Source organism: Lampris incognitus, chromosome 8 (assembly GCF_029633865.1).
Source record: "Lampris incognitus isolate fLamInc1 chromosome 8, fLamInc1.hap2, whole genome shotgun sequence".
Taxonomy (NCBI): domain Eukaryota; kingdom Metazoa; phylum Chordata; class Actinopteri; order Lampriformes; family Lampridae; genus Lampris; species Lampris incognitus.
Genome location: NC_079218.1, coordinates 15,629,266 through 15,643,884, shown reverse-complemented (window position 1 = coordinate 15,643,884; position 14,619 = coordinate 15,629,266).

Sequence of the window (14,619 nt, the reverse complement as noted above, 5' to 3'; positions counted from 1 at the left end):
CGGTGATATGCTGGGCAGCCTTGACAACCTGCTGCAGAACTTTCTTGTCTACTGATGTGCAGTTGCCATACCACACTGAGATGCAGCTGGTCAGAATGCTCGCTATGGTGCAGTGGTAGAAGTTGGTGAGAATTTTGGGGGATAAACAAGCGCTCCTCAGCCTCTTCAGGAAATGCAGGCATTGTTGAGCGTTTTTCACAAGGGCCTTGCTGTTTGATGTCCAGGAAAGTTCCTTGCTGATTTGGACTCCAAGGAATTTAAAACTGGAGACATGCTCCACTTCCACCCCATTGATGTGTATGGGGAGTGGCTGCAGCTTCTAGACCTCCTCAAGTCCACAATCAGCCCCTTCGTCTTCTGCACATAGAGAACAAGATTGTTGGTAGTACACCATGATGTGAGGTGCTGAATCTCGTCCCTGTAGGCCATCTCAACATTGTTGGTGATACGACCAATGACTATGGTGTCATCCACAAACTTAGCTATTACATTTGAAGGGTGAGTTGACAGGCTGTCGTGGGTAAAGAGGGAGAAAAAGAGGGGAATCAGAACACAGCCTTGAGGGACACCTGTGCTGAGGGTCAGGTTGGAGGAGGTGTGGTCACCTAGCCTAACAGACTGAGGTCTGTTGGCAAGGAAGTCCAGGGTCCAGATGCAGAGGGAGGGGTTGAGGCCAAAGGAGAGGAGTTCGGTGGTTAGTTTGGCAGGGATGACAGTGTTGAATAAAGATCTAAATGTAGATGCTCCACACATGTTGTTATTCATACACCAGTGACTCAGTTGTATAGCAAATTGACATAAACGATGCAGTGGTAAACAGTAGTTGCCTAATGTCTGAGGAAGTGGGCTTGTGAACAGTTTGGTTCAAATCTAATAATTGGGCTTGGCCAATGTGGAGAAGGAAACCTAATAGCAAGCATTATCTTCTCTCTCATCAAACTATCAACATTTCCTTGAGCTTACTACACCAACCGTTAGAATATTGTGGTTGCTTTCATTAGAATCTGGGTGTGGATATGTGTGACTGTATGAATTTGTGCAAGGTCATGCTGCACAGGCATGCGTGCTCAGCAAAACAGTTCCTGTGGTACACAAGTGAAGTAAAATCCAAGGCATTGTGTATGGAGCATAGCACCGCATACTAAATATGACAGAGCTCAAGGTGGGTCCAGTGGTCTGGTGTTAATACTAATTGAAATGTTGGCTGAAATGACAAACTAAATTCAGTGAAAGATGCAGGCAAAGTGTTTTGTGCCAACCAATAAAAGATCTTTAGACATGTACTGATTGGCCTGAATGTAAATGTTGTGTGGATTTCTTTTCCTGGATTCTATAACCAGTTGTATACCATAGGGTGACCTGGCTTTACTACTTTGAAATCAGACCAAAAATGAAATAGTAATATTTTCTAACTTAATTTATGTATTTAATCAACATGCATTTGTACTGCCTCTTTCTACTGAAAAAAAATGTAGTGTATAAAAGGTATAACTCAGTTTTTCTAAATTTCTCTGTTTAAGAACACCTCTGTGTTCAGCTTCTCTCAGCTAATCTTTTTTTTTCTTTTCTGGATACTCATGAAATCGTCAGACACACATATTTACATACAACGCGTCAGATCAAATCATCAAACTATGAAACACCACCTGCCTTCATCACTAACCCTTGCTTGTACTTGTCACTCAGAGGTCAAGTCATGAATATTAATGAGGACTAGGCCATGGCAGCACAGTTCTTGAGACAACTGAGAGCAATTATGGGGCCATTTTTTTCAATTTTAATCATTTCCAAATAAAAAAATGTTGATGAATGTTTTATTATGCCTTTTTCAAGGTTTTTAGACATGAAAAGTTAAACCTGATTTTGGTCTGAATTTAAATGATGAAATTCATACTGAGAGCAGCCTAATTCAGCACCATAGACAATATGCCAAACAATCTGATCATTCATCGCTCCAGTGGAGCAGCCAGCTGAATATAACAAGCTTCTTTATCTTCTACCTGGTTATTTTTTCAAAGAGTGACTAAACCCTAGACCATTTTAGTTAGTTTGCTGACATCTACAAGTTAAAAACCCATGTAATGGTTAAAATCATGCTGGGGTGTTCTTGGTACTCTGCGATGTTAGCATAGAAGGATAAAGACAGCTGTAGTTAACATTAGTAATGGGTCCATTTGATTTTGGTGTGCCGAAGAACCAGCGTTGACAGTATTATTGATCAATGGTTGTCAGTACTGGCTCTGTCTGTCTGTCTGTCTGTCTGTCTGTCTGTCTGTCTGTCTGTCTGTCTGTCAGTGTTCTGGCATACCGAAATCAAACAGACCCATACTGTTATTAGCTGCAGCTGTGTTTATCCTGCTATGCTTATATCACAAAGTACCAAGACCAACCTGGCATGTTTTAACCTTTAGGTGGTTTTTAACCTTTAGAACAAACTTGCTAAAATGGTCTTTGGTCTAGTTACTCTTCAGTAGAAACCTTTTGCGTCACTAATAAACATGCATGCATTCTCATCCAGTTTTCAAAAAGGTTAATGTTGTATATTTTGAGCTCTTTTTTTAAATTTTTGTTTGTTTTTATATTCAAATCTCAGGGTGGAAGAATACATCTGATCTCCCACTCGGAGGCTGGAACTTTCCCACTTCCCAGTTGCTCATGAAGGCACTATTATTTCACATTAGCGTTTTATGTTTTTGTATTTTTTTGTTACACTGTTCATCTCAATATGTGTATGTATTTGACAGCGCCTGACTTATCTCCAGATGTGAAAAGGTTTTGCTTAATGTGGTTCGCTGTCTCTCGTGGGTCTTGATACTCACTGGCAGAGGTAAAACAGGATTTTGTTTATCATGTGATGTGGGGAGTCTGAACAGGAATAAATTACCTGTTTTTTGGCAAAGGCAAATCTTAAATCCTATTTTCTGTTTATGTAAACAGTTTGACATCCATGCATGCTGAGGCATGATTCTATCTTCCTGCTACCTCATCAACATGCTGGTTCACCTTGATGCTCAACATGACGGGAGGAAATGACAAATAATCATAATGAATAAAATGGGAAATTATTTAATGTTAACCTATAATCATGCCAAGTTCAAGGCCTGATGGATTCACAGAGCCCGAGGCTAATGCCTGGCTCACCATACGGAGAGTCCGCTAAAAGATCGTCTCCTTCTCCTTCATTGTATTCTGTCATATTACATTTCTATCCCAAGGCAAGCCAATCTCACATCGTAACACATGGAGGCTGCTTTAAAAAACCCCTGGGGACTGCTCTACACAGAAGGGGGTGGGGTCACAGTGAACCCCACCTACCCCCCTCCACCCCTCACAGTCTCCCAAGGAACACAGCCAGTGAGTCTTCACGTCAAAGTGGGTCATTGGACCTCTGTCTGTGAATCAAACTGGCAGCTAAGTTTCCATTTATAGAGAAAGAGGAGAGGATGTGGGTAAGTGGTGTTTATGTTTGGAAGGGGGTGGAAAGACATTGCATGTTTATCAGACAAGCTCAAACATGCAGACAAACAATTGCAGATTTGAGAACACGCAGCTGAAATCACACACACTATGATTTTTACAGGACTGATGAATTATGAGCCCTTCATGTGGAGGGATTGTTTTGTCCTTTTTAATCCCATTCAGTAGAGGTTTGCAGGCACAAAGATGCACCACAGTAACTGCTTGTTTGAGCAGGTGTACTCCTGGTATCAGGAGAATAACAGGCAATGGAATGAAAATCCGATGTAGCATCATGTAAAAAATAAAATTAAGTAAAGCACATTTAAATACATACATAATCATTAAATCTAATGAAATGCTAAAATTTCATGTTTGTAGAGGAGCTACTTGGGAGTCAGACACCGGAGCAGCTGTCAGAGTGTGATTTTGTCCACGCAGGCGGTAATTGATATGACAGGAAGTGAATTTCACATTGGGTGTGCACATTAATTGAGTAAGCTAGCTAACGTTAAAGATGGACATATATGTTTTTCTCATGGCCCAAAGTCTACACCAGCAGAATGGAGACCGGATGATGCCGGTGCAGATGCTTCCTCTGACCCCAAGGAAACAGTTGGTGCTGAGGCGAGTGCAGTGAGTGAAGGACGTTCAGAGATGGACATCATTGCCAGTGCAGCTAACACCTCAGCGGCTACATTGCATATATTTGCATCTGTCACAAGTTTTGTCAACATGTTTGGTCAACATTGTCGCTGTCCGTGGTGATGAACCATGGTTAAAATGCTCCATGTTGTGCACTCACAGGCGAAGTATCATTTTCATTCTGTGGTGTGCTGATGCTCAATTATTGTGTGTAGTGTATTGAATAAGGTTTGTTCCGGTTTGGTCTCAATGCCCCTAATTGCCTACTAGTAGTTGTCTACTATATGAAACAGCGGTCTGGGTATTTCTTATCGCCAGTGCAGTTGTTAAATGCGTGCACCCCGCCTGGAAAACCGGCCGTCAGATTTGTTCTGGCGCCAGCACTGAGGAGTGGTCATGCAATCTGTGAGATTGCAAGAGAGGAGACATGTGGACTCTAAAACCCAGTATACAGAGTGAACTGTGGAGATGTGATTGACTGTATGGAAGTATGAGAACTGCTGGGGAAAATAGGTTTTGTTGAATAATGTCGTAGTCCTGTATTTGGACCGGGCAGTGGTTTTTGTTTTTTTTCTAGATTGGCCGAGATTTCTCAAAACAGGAGCAGAGAAAGGGATGAGGATTGCGGATGAAGCTCTTCTATACCAGGGCATCAGTCAAAATGAGTAGGGACAGAACAAGGACGGACAGTCAAATAGCAACCTTTACAAGACATTATTAACTTTGGGAACAGATACTATGACTGACCTTTTGTAAATATCTTTACTTTTGCTTGTTGAAGAACTGCATTCAAAAAAGTAATATAGATAAAATAAAAACAAAAGCGAGTTAACCATGAAACCCCCACATTTTCAGCCAGACAACCTGGATTAATTTTCATTTCACTGGCCCATAATATAAACCAATGATATTTACCATCTGCTGCTCACACATGAAAGATGTAAGATTTCTGTAATTTTTCTAATATGTGCCTTCATTTAGCTCTCTGTTTGATGTAAGTCCAGTAGAGAGCTCGCACATGAACTAGTTCCCTTGCCTGTGTTTTATGAGAGAGACTTCTTTTTTTATTCACATATCTTTAAACTTTGGGTACCCTTCTGTAAGGGGCTATGTATGATCACCCTGGAAAAGGGACAGCTGGGTAAATGTCACTGTAATTTCATGCAAAGCAGAGCCAGAGAAGTGACCTAACGCTCTGGGTACTTTGGTGCTATAGAAGCCAGTGAGGAATGCTAAAGCTAAATGCCTTCGCCTCTTTCTGCCTCAGCAGGTAGTGTCAGGTAATGGCCATGATTATAAATAAAAGCATCCAGTCAAAATTAGTATATTCATAGTTAAAAAAAGGCATAAATATGCACATGCTAGCTGTAAATGTGCATTTTCAGTTTTAGCAAACCCATTCAACAGCACTGGCAAAGCAGACTAAATTCCAGTCAATGTTGATGTTAATATAATCATATACTGAGCTTAGGAATGTTAGCAATGGGGAGGAACATTGCCTTTTTTGTGATACTTACATTTGAACCTAAGGGAATTTAGGTGCACAGCACCCTAGAAATGCCTAGGCATCACAAGATATGTACGAGATATGAGGGATTCTTTTGACAGTCAGTCTTCCATGAACACGTGTGCTTTTGGTGTACATCTATTGTGTGTGTGAAGCTGAATGGACCTGTGGCTCTTGTTGGACAGTTATTACTGACAGGGAGCTTGGATATTAAGTTTTAATCGAGAGGAGGATAACTGTAGTGGTGACTAGCCCCAGCACACTACACAAACAACAGTAGGAATCTGATGGAAGTAAAAATATGAATGAGATCATCACTTAGGTTCACATTTTTTAATTTGGCCATATCTTGCAGATTTGATCCTTTTTGGGGTTTTAAATTACATTGTCTTGAATAACTAATGATTCAAAGTCAGGTGCCAACCTGCAATTCACTGCTGCACAGCAATCCAAGCACAGGGTTGAAGGTTGAGCACAGGGTTGACTATAAAATTGATAGATCACTTGTGTTTAGTGATGCTTAAAACACTCCCAAGATTAATCTATTCATCATCACTAATGCGGGAGACCAGACCATAATGGGACAGCTGCCTCAGCCTCCACTGTATAACAAAACAGATGCCTTAACTATTACTCATGTATTTGCAACATTTTTTCCTTCCCAGCTTGACAAATACGGCTGCTTGGTCAGTGACCTTAAGGTTCAAACTATGACGCTCTAGGTACCCCTTTAGCGTAAGTTTTGCATGTGCAGAGTTGCTCAATAGATATCAATGGTGCAGAGTTCCAGTAAACAAAACAAAAAAAGAAAAGAAAAAAGCTGTTTGTTCGGTTTCCTTGTAGTTTCAACCTAGTCACCAGAATAAGATGTTGGCATTTTACACACCACAGATATATTAAAATCTCGATGTTTCTGAACCAAAAATGTTTCATATCAGCATTTTAACTTACAGCCAGTATTGGTGGAGCCTGCATCCACGTCACGTGACTGTAAAGTTTCTGTCTGTGAAAAGAAAAAAAATGGCTGACACTCCTTTTGTTCTCAGTGGAAAATGCAACATTTTAAGATAGGTGCAGCATTAAAATGCATGTTGATAATTGATTGTTGATTTCTAATGAGAAATGTGCATCTTATTTCCACAGTCTTCATTTAGTGAATGTATATGATAATTATTTTGATGCATGCTCAATAATCCATGTAAGGAAATACCAGAAAGTTGGATCAGTTCATCTAGACACAGTGTCTGTTGGGAGAAACATTTCATCATTCATCTAAGTGACCTCTTCAGTTTAAAGTGACTCCAGGGGGCTAAGAGTACATCTGTTGCCGTCTTACAATGCTGTGATTGCAGCTATTCCCCAATCCTCTGTGAATAGTACACAATATGGCCATTGTAACGCTAGTTAATGATCATGGCAGTTTGCATATGAAACTGATCATTGGGTAGGGTAGTTATGCAACTATTGTTTATAAGGGTGGGGATTCCTGCAGTCAGTTTAGACTGAAGAGGTCTCCTGGATAAGTGATGAAACGTTTCTCCCAATAAAGGTTGTGTCCAGATGAACTGATTCAACATTCTGGTATATGACATTTGTTAGTTGTCATGAAGATTCTTTCAGGTCTCGCTAGAAAATTGTTAGAATGCAACATTTCTGAAATTGAACACAACCCCAGAACACATTTCTACAATTCTTGCTAAAATATCCTAAATAAATCAACATTTGTATGCCCCCCCCCCCAAAGTAACCGCCTAAATGCAGTGTAATATATGTTTTGTCTGCAGTAAATATTTGCTATCTCATCATCAGCCACTTCTCAGGCGTTGGGTCATGGTGGCAGCAAGCTACGTAGGGCACTCCAGACATCCCTCTCCCCAGCAACGCCCTCCAGCTCCTCCTGGGGGATCCCAAGACATTCCCAGGCCAGATTGGTCATGTAGTCCCTCCAGCGAGTTCTGGGTCAACCCCGGGGTCTCCTCCCAGTTGGACATGCCTGTAAAACCTCCAAAGGAAGGTGCCCAGGAGGCATCCTAATCAGATGCCCGAACCATCTCAACTTGCTCCTGATGACGCGAAGTAGCAGCGGCTCTACTCTGAGCTCCCTCCGGATGTCCGAGCTCCTCACTCTATCTCTAAGGCTGAGCCCAAACACCCTACAGAGGAAACACAATCCATCTGCATGTATCCATGATCTCCCCCTTTCGGTCACTACCCAGAGTTCATGACCATAGGCGAGGGAATGAAGATTGACTGGTAAATTGAGAGCTTTTCCTTCTGGCTCAGCTCCCTCTTCACCACAACAGTCTGGTACAACATCCGCATTACTGCAGATGCCTCACCAATCCGACTGTCAATATCCCACTCCATCCTACCCTCACTTGTGAACAAGACCCCAAGATACTTGAACTCCTTCACTTGAGGCAACAAGTCATCCCCAACCAGGAGGGAGCAATCCACTATTTTCCGGTAGAGTATCACAAATATTTGATAGATTCTATAGATATATATTTTTACGACCCTATTGACATCGCTATTGTGCAAACCAGAAGAACTACAACTATGGTGCTGATTTTTATCAAGCTGCATGGCTTGGTTCAAGGGAATTGCAGTTTTAAAAAAATATTAGTGTATTTACCAGAATTGAAAGTTGTAAATACTGAATTGAGAATACTGTTATTTAAGGCAGTGGTTCTCAACCTTTTTGGGGTCCTGGACCCCCTGCGTATTTTTAATCTACCCTGAGGACCCCTCCACCTGATCTTGGGGGAGGGGGGTTGCAATTTGATAGAAACAGTAGAAACTGAATTTTAAATTGCATTATAGCATTTATTCACTCTTTGGGGCAAAAATAGGAGCTTTCAGTTGTAACTTAGATATAGTTAACAAAACAGAATTCTTATTCAGTAACCTTTAGATATATGTAACAAAACAGAATATGTATTCAGTAACTTTCAGATAAATGTAACAACAGAATTTTTATGCAGTAACTTTTAACAATGCAAACGGGAGCGAGATCTCTTATTAAAATACAATAAATTACACTTGTGAAACAGATGTAATTAGAGAAAAAAGTCCTGTTACCCTTTATAGTTTAGGTAGATAAAGGTCTCAGTCACATTTGAGTAAAATAATCCTATTTCTATAAATGTCATAGGATCTTTTTTTTATAGATATTTTATTTTCACGGACCCCTTGCAATTAAACCACGGACCACTAGGGGTCCGCGGACCCCCGGTTGAGAAACACTGATTTAAGGGATGGGAAACACATTTATAGGATGAGATTTTATATATCCAATTGTTAAATGGGTGAAAATGAATTTTGACCATATTTGAAAGTGCCCCCGCTTAGTACTAACTAAGTGGGGGGGCACTGTACCCATATGGGTATAGTCACATAGCTGAAGTCAAGAGCTCTCTATAACAGTTGGTCCCATGTCTGTGGTCCCTTCTGTTGCTGAATGACAAGCCTTCCAACAAGCACTGAGTTCAAGGTTGAGATCAAAATTTCAAAGCAGAAGCCATTTACAATATTCAGACTAACAATGTTACTCTACAGGTCGAGACCTTTCCAGTGATGTATTTGGTTTAGTCCTACGACAAATTTTTAAATTTAAACATTTCATGGACACAGCTTTGACCCAGGTTCACTTTCAGAGAGCCCGTTCGAGGCCCAGCAGGTGAAATGAAAGCTCTTTAGTTTTGTTTTGTTTGGGGTTTTTTTTGTCCATTTTTGTGGAAATAGTGACAAACATCATTTAAGGTAATCATTGTTGACTAATTTACAACCAAACTAGTAATTTTGGCCTAATTTGAAGCTTGTTTTCCTTGATGAAATGTAAGATCCGTCTTTTCAGACATCCCTAACCCAAGCAATTCAGGCCCCATACCTGTAATAATGCCCTGGAATGTCAGCAGGATTGCAATATGTAAAGGTGACTAAACAAACATACAAACAAACAAAATAACTTTCATTTTATATATTGAGCCTTCAAAGGACTCAGCCTTGGAACAGGCCTAGCTTCAGAGAGCCCTTTGGAGGCTCAATACATGAGATGAAAGTTATTTGGTTTGTTTGTATGTTTAGTCACCTTTACATATTGCAATCCTGCTGACCATTCAGGACATTATCCCCCCCCCTTTTTTTTTCTCCCCAATTTTTTCTTGGCCAATTACCCTATTTTCCAAGCCGTCCCGGTCGATGCTCCACCCCCTCTGCTGAGTCGGGATTCGAACTGGCAATCCCGTGTTGGTAGGCAAGGCATCCAGGGTATTACTAAGGGTATGGGGCCTGAATTGCTTGGGTTAGGGTTAGGTCTGAAAATAAAGATCTAGCATCAGGAAAGTCAGCTTCAAATTAGGGCAAAATAGCTAGTTTGGTTTTAAAGTAGTCAAAAATGATTACCTTCGGGGTCCGCGGTGGTGTAGCGGTCTAAGCATCGGCTTTGTGTCGATGCAGTTGCCCACTGGGGACTGGGGTTCGCGCCGCGGTCTCGTCAGATCCGACTATGGCCGGACTCGATGAAGCAGCAATATTGGCAACGCTGTCTTCGGGACGGGGGCGGAGTCGGCTTGTGTTCGTCACATGAATGCATCTCTGGGTGTGTCGGAAAAGCAGTGGTTCGGCCTGGATTCGCCTTGTCACAAAAGTGGCGAGGCGTCTCCTTCGAGACTACCGGCCGGGGAGATGCAGTTTGCGAACGCATGCAGTACCAGGGTGGGTGTTTGAATTAAAATAGGGATAGATTGGCCACTAAATTGGGAGAAATCAGAAAGAAAAAAAAATGATTGCCTTCGATGTTTGTCACTATTTTCACAGAAAAACAGACAAAAAAACTAAAGACCTTCCGTTTCATGTGTTGGGCCTCCACTGTGCCACATGGCCTACCTGAACAGCACATGTGTGCCTCTTGCTTTTCATTTCCCCGCCCATGTTAATAGGTTAGAGCAGCCACACAGCCCGCGTGAGCAGCCACGCTGCAGCAATGCAACTCCAGAGAATAGACACTACGCCTATTTTTCTCTGCATGAGGCACATGGTTCAGCAAAAATAGACAGGGAAAATGATCGGTTGATAATCATATTGACCTCATACCGGCAACATTACATAAATGACACCTTTCACTATAGTTTCACTTTAGTTTTTTGTACTTTCCACTTTTATTTGATTGTGATAGTAGAGAGATACGTAAAGATAATGGTTGTAAAATGTTTAATGTACATGTAGTTTCTATGTTACAAGGAACATGCTGATTGTTAACTATCTGTGTCAAGGGTAATTTCAACAAGTGAGTTGAGTTAGGCGAAACATGAAAGTGTTAGCCCGGTATAGCATGCTTGCTAGCTTGGGTCACTAGACAGAGGATGATAGACTCGTGTCCAGCGCCATTCTGAAAATCTATTTACCTTTCCCTCACTTCACCGTAATCCTAACTCCCAATTTAACTAAGTCAGGGGTAGTTTCAACAAGTGAATTGAGTTAGGCAAAACCTGATACTGTTAGCCCCATCGTAGCATGCTTGCTAACCTGGGTAATGTCGACAGAGAATGTTTGACACATGTCCAACGCCATTCACAAACTCTGTTTACCTTTACCTCACTTTACCCTTATCCCAACTCCCAATTTAACTAATAACTAACTGATAGCCTGTTTCATTCTGTCCTGTGTCTATACTATACAGAATGGACGATTAAAGCATTTTTAGCTGCTTACACTATTTATTAATTCCGTAACTGCTTCACCTACATGGCATAACAAACACTCTAGCCATAACAAACACTCTAGCCAGCTACTCTTTACAAGTGTCCCACTCGAAAACAGTCCATGTGGAAACAAGCACCACATAACAATACTATCATTACATCCTTTTTATTTCCTTTTGAAGTGTGATCTCATCTTCAACAGTTTCACTTCAATAACATCAAATAACTGTATACAATATATTATAACGTGCATGAATAAGTTGACAAGTTGGTCCTTGACTAATGGGTTAGACCCTTTTGTCGACTGGTTAATGTTGTCGCTTGCAGCGTGAGAGACACGGGTTCGCGTCCCGGCTGTGGCGACGGTTCCCGGGCTGCCCCCCAAATTTGCTGCATTGGTGTCAGAAGTGGGATTGTGAGACTGTAAGGCCATTGGAAGAATATGCGCCCAGAGGCGTGAAGGAGCTGATATGCTTAAGCGCGCTTCCCGAAGGAGGGGGGTAGTGTAATGTGCATGAATAAGTAGACACGTTGGTCCTTGACTAACGAGTCGGACCCTATAGTCGACTGGTCAACGTTGTCGCTTATGGAGTGGGAGACACAGGTTCGCGTCCCGGCTGTGGCGACGGTCTCCCAGACTGTCCCCCGAATTCGCTGCAATATGTATATATGTATGTTCCCTGTGATGGCCTGTCGGCCTGTTCGGGGTGTCTCCCCACCTGCCGCCCAATGACTGCTGGGATAGGCTCCAGCATCCCCGCAACCCTGAGAGCAGGATAAGCAGTTTGGATAATGGATGGATGGATGGAAAGGCGGCGCAGTGGTTAACGCAGTAGCCTCACAGCAAGAAGGTCCTCGGTTCGAGCCCTGGGGTATTCCAGCCTTGGTGGGTCATCCCGGGACATCCTCTGTGTGGAGTTTGCATGTTCTCCCTGTGTCCGCGTGGGTTTCCTCTGGAGGCTCCGGTTTCCTCCCACAGTCCAAAGACATGTAATTTAGGTAAATTGGCTGTACTAAATTGTCCCTGGGAATGTGTGTGTGTGTGTGTGTGTGTGTGTGTGTGTGTGTGTGTGGGCCCTGTGATGGCCAGCCTGGCGGCCTGTCCAGTGTGTCTCCCCGCCTGCCGCCCAATGACTGCTGGAATAGGCTCCAGCATCTCTGCGACCCTGAGAGCAGGATAAATGGTTAATGGATGGATAGTAGAGATGGACAGGAAAGGCAGGGGAGAGAGAGGGGATGACATGCAGCAAAGGGCCTGGGCCGGATTCAGACCCAGGCTGCTGCGGTAAGAACTCAGCCTTACGTAGTACAAGCTCTACCAGGTTAGCCACCAGGGCGCCCCATAAATGCTATTTTTTTAACCATTTTAGCAATGGCATTTTACTACGTGTGTACTGTATAGTCATAGCAGAAACCCCATTTAGGCTATAACTATATTATGTTAATAACTGAACAGAAATTATGATACATTAAAACTTAAAAGAATTTGTAATGAAATGAAATGAAATATTTGATTATTGATGACCATTATCAAATGCACACTCGGTGTAGGAAGATAGGTCTGGCAGTAGCAGTTCTGCAGCAGCAATACTGTCTGTGTGGACACCACATTCATGCGAGCTGCAGCAGTTCAGTGCAGTAGCCATCATGCAGAGGTAGAAAGAAGTAAGTGGTGTCGACCAGGCCTAAGCTTAGGCCAAGGCTGTCTATGAAATTCCATTCCATTATCCGAACCGCTTATCCTGCTCTCAGGGTCGCGGGGATGCAGGAGCCTAACCCAGCAGTCTTTGGGCGGCAGGTGGGGAGACACCCTGGGCAGGTCACCAGGCCATCACACACACACACACACACACACACACCTAGGCGCAATTTAGTACGGCCAATTCACCTGACCTACGTGTCTTTTGAGCACCCAGAGGAAACCCATGCAGACATAGGAAGAACGTTCAAACTTCACACAGAGTACGACCCGGGTTGACACCCAAGGTTGGACTACCCAAGGGCTCAAACCTGGAACCTTCTTGTTGTGAGGTGACCGCGCTAACCACTGCACCACTCTATGAAATGTGAAAAGTAAAACTTTGTTGTAGGACTAAACCAAATATATTGTTGGAAAGATCTCAACCAGTAGAGTAGCATTATTTCACTGTTCAGATTGTAAATGGCTCCTGCTTTGAAATATTGACCTCTGAACCTTGACCTCAGTGCATGTTGGAAGGCTTGTCATTCAGCAACAGAAGGGGCTACAGACACAGGACCAACTGTTACAGAGAGCTCTAGACCTCAGCTATGTGTCTATACCCAAGTGGGGGCGTTGTCAAATATGGTCAAAATTAATTTTCACCCATTTAACAATTAGATATTTAAAATCTGATCACACATATGTGTTCCCCATCCCCTCAAGCCCCTCAGTAAACTCGCAATTCAGTATTTACAACTTCCATTTCTAGAAATACATTTTTTAAAACTACAATTTCCTTGAGCTGTGCCATGCAACTTGATAAAAATCAGTTCTGGTTTGCAAAATAGCGTTGTAAATGGGGTCATACACACAGAATATATCAAATATTTACTGAAGCTGAAATATAAATTACACTGCATTTAGATGGTTTATTTGAAAGAAGCTTACAAATGTTGATTTATTTAGGGTATGTTAGGAAGTATTGTAGAGGCACATTTTGGGGTTCAAAGAAGGTTGAATCAGTTCATCTGGATACAACGTTTATTGACCGAATAGCGGTCAATAAACCTATCTAGATGAACTGATTCAACCTTCTTTAATTTTCTTACCTTGATTATTGAGCATGCACCAGTGCATTTTGGAGTTGTGTTCAATTTTGGAAACTTTGCATTCCAGCAATCTTATGGCGAGACCTGAACGGCTCTTCATGATAGATAATAAACTAAATATATAATTTCACGGAACGAAGATTATGGATAAAATGCAAATTTCTCACTAGAAATGTTATCAAAATACATTTTAATGCTGGGGCTCCAGGCAAAAAATAAATAAATATATATATATATATATATATATATATATATATATATATATATATACATACTCACCGGCCACTTTATTAGGCACACCTGTCCAACTGCTCGTTAACGCAAATTTCTAATCAGCCAATCACATGGCAGCAACTCAATGCATTTAGGCATGTAGACATGGTCAAGACGATCTGCTGCAGTTCAAACTGAGCATCAGAATGGGGAAGAAAGGTGATTTAAGTGACTTTGAACGTGGCATGGTTGTTGGTGCCAGACGGGCTGGTCTGAGTATTTCAGAAACTGCTGATCTACTGGGAT